The 2,994-nt window shown below is 33.3% G+C and overlaps 2 protein-coding genes across 2 annotated transcripts in view; both read right to left on the bottom strand.

The window, feature by feature from the left end:
• The window catches only part of LOC126495857 (zinc finger protein 844-like), a 26,433-nt gene extending 23,558 nt beyond the window's left edge, over nt 1-2,875 (bottom strand). The window contains exon 1 of the mRNA XM_050133429.1: nt 2,834-2,875. The gene's annotated coding sequence lies outside the window, so the exon portion shown is untranslated. The remainder of the gene's footprint in view (nt 1-2,833) is intronic.
• The window catches only part of LOC126495855 (zinc finger protein 431-like), a 34,024-nt gene that overhangs the window by 7,222 nt on the left and 23,808 nt on the right, over nt 1-2,994 (bottom strand). The window lies entirely within an intron of this gene.

Below are 2,994 nucleotides of genomic sequence, written 5' to 3'. Positions count from 1 at the left end.
ATAATTAATATAATGGAAGAGCATTTGCTAATCTAAAATGGTTACATCATTTTTTTTTTTTAAAAAAAATAGTAGGGCTTTCCTTCATATGAGTTTGCAGGTACAAACAAAAAAAAAACATAAAAATGCTTAGACAGATTGCTGGTTTTGATAGAATATTTTTACCACATACAATAACAATAGCAATGTGTAACTTAATAATGAATGTAGGCTGAAATGTTGCCAAATCTTTTATATTTAGATTCCCTTTGATATTGGTTTGGCATGTCCTCAAATAGTACTGTAATAAGAACAGGCTTTAACTCACTGATTATACACTAAAAGTATATTCTTAAAGAAAAACTACCACAAAATAGAAAAAAATTACTACACTGACAAGATTTATCAAGGTTCTACAGTATATTTTCTCATGACTTCAAAGTCTTCTGATACATACAAATGTTTAACCACATTGATCATAGTCATATATTCCTCAAGTATGTATTCTTTTATGATTCTAAAGATTACTGCAACTTAAAAAGGCATCATTACAGTGACTGCATTCAAAGGGTTTCTCTGTAGTACGTGTTGTTATGACTTTGAAGATTCCTGTGACATGTAAAAGCTTTATGACACTGATTATATTAATAGGGTTTCTCTGCACTATGTTTTTTTTTGCTCTTGACACTATTTTGATATGAAAAGGCTTTACCACACTGATTACATTAATAGGGTTTCTCTGCACTATGTGTTTTCTTATATGCCTCTGAAGACCACTGTGAAACAAAAAGGCTTTATCACACTGACTACATTCAAAGGGTTTTTCTCCACAATGTGTTCTGTTATGATTTTTAAGATGACTGTGATGTGTAAAAGCTTTACCACACTGATTACATTCATAGGGTTTCTCTCCAGTGTGTATTCTTTTATGTTGTTGAAGACTACTGCATCGTGTAAAACCTTTACCACATTGATTACATTCATAGAGTTTCTCTCCAGTATGTGTTTTGTTATGAATTTGAAGATAACTGTTACATGTAAAAGCTTTACCACACTGATTGCATTCATAGGGTTTCTCTCCAGTATGTGTTCTTTCATGGTTTTGAAGATAACTGTTACATGTAAAAGCTTTACCACACTGATTGCATACATAGGGTTTCTCTCCAGTGTGTCTTCTTTTATGTCCTTTAAGACTACTGGGTTGTGTAAAAGCTTTACCACACTGATTACATTCATAGGGTTTCTCTCCAGTATGTATTCTGCTATGATTTTTAAGATGACTGTGATGTGTAAAAGCTTTACCACACTGATTGCATTCATAGGGTTTCTCTCCAGTATGTATTCGTTTATGATCTTTAAGACTACTGGGTTGTGTGAAAGCTTTACCACACTGATTACATTCATATGGTTTCTCTCCAGTATGTATTCTGCTATGATTTTTAAGATGACTGTGATGTGTAAAAGCTTTACCACACTGATCACATTCATAGGGTTTTTCTTTAGTATGTGTTCTGTTATGACTTTGAAGACGATAGATATATGTAAAGGCTTTACCACACTGATTGCATTCATAGGGTTTCTCTCCAGTATGTGTTATTTTATGTTTTTGAAGAAGACTATTATATGTAAAAGCTTTACCACACTGATTGCATTCATAGGGTTTCTCTCCAGTGTGTATTTTTTTATGTTCTTGAAGACTACTGGGATGTGTAAAAGCTTTACCACACTGATTACATTCATAAGGTTTTTCTTTAGTATGTGATCTGTTATGCCTTTGAAGAAGACAGTTATATGCAAAAGCTTTACCACACTGATTGCATACATAGGGTTTCTCTCCAGTATGTATTCTTTGATGTTTTTGAAGACTACTGCATCGTGTAAAAGCTTTACCACATTGATTACATTTATAGAGTTTCCCTCCAGTATGTGTTTTTTTATGACTTTGAAGATAACTGTTACATGTAAAAGCTTTACCACACTGATTACATCCATAGGGTTTCTCTCCAGTATGTGTTCTTTTATGTATTTGTAGTCGAGTCGCACATGCAATGGCTTCATCATGTTGAATACGTTCACATGCTTTCTCTTCTATAAAACTTCTTTCATATCTTTCAAAGTGACTGTTATAGAAAGAGTTTAACTCATTAATATTTTCAGAAGGTGTCTTTGCACATATAAAAGCATTGAAACATTCATTACACTTAAAATCCTTGTATCTGTATGAATATATTTTGGCATTTAGTCTATCTTATTATGTACAGAATGTTCCTCAGGCCTGTACACCTCCATGCCACATGAGGGCATCAGATCTCAATAGCAATGGTTGTGGGCCACCATGTGATTGCTGTGAGTTGAACTCAGGACATCAGTGCTCTTAGCTTCTAAGACATGGTCTAAGTTTGAAGAGAAATCAGAACGTAAGCTTTTATCATGTCTTGTAATCTCATGTTTTCCCTTTATTGAAGGTTGCTGTGCATCTTTGAAGATGCCTTTGATGGAAAGAGCTTTTATTACATGGTTTACTTTTGGAACATCTTATTTTTTATGAGATATTTCACCAATGTAAAGAGAACTGGCAAAAGTCAGAGAATCAAAAAAACTTATATACAAGAGTGCGAGTCATATTACATTTACAAAGTGACTCATGACACACAGAGGTGGCTACAACACCTAGTCTTCACCTAGCAAACAGTACTTTCCTAACAGACATTGAGGTGTATGGCTTTTTGAGAATTTAATAACCATCAATACACTTTAAGCTTGTTTCTTTATATCGCTGCATTTCTTTAATAATCCAGGGCACATTTAGCTTTTCTCAAACACACACTTAAATAATCTTGCTTACTCAAGTTACCTTCCAAATCCTCTAGACCTTTGAGAATGCTCTTCAAAATTGTGATCCTCCCAAGTGTATCCTAAAAATAATACCAGAAAATATGTGATATGTGATTGGAAATTGTGCAAAATTTAAGTTATTATCTTCAATGAACCTTAGCACCATGAATGATTTATTGA

Source organism: Alexandromys fortis, unplaced genomic scaffold, assembly GCF_014885135.2.
Source record: "Alexandromys fortis isolate MF-2015 unplaced genomic scaffold, M_Fortis_MF-2015_v1.1 scaffold_644, whole genome shotgun sequence".
In the NCBI taxonomy this organism is placed as follows: domain Eukaryota; kingdom Metazoa; phylum Chordata; class Mammalia; order Rodentia; family Cricetidae; genus Alexandromys; species Alexandromys fortis.
Note: the sequence above shows the minus strand (reverse complement) of the source record. Positions and strands in the feature narration are given on the sequence as shown.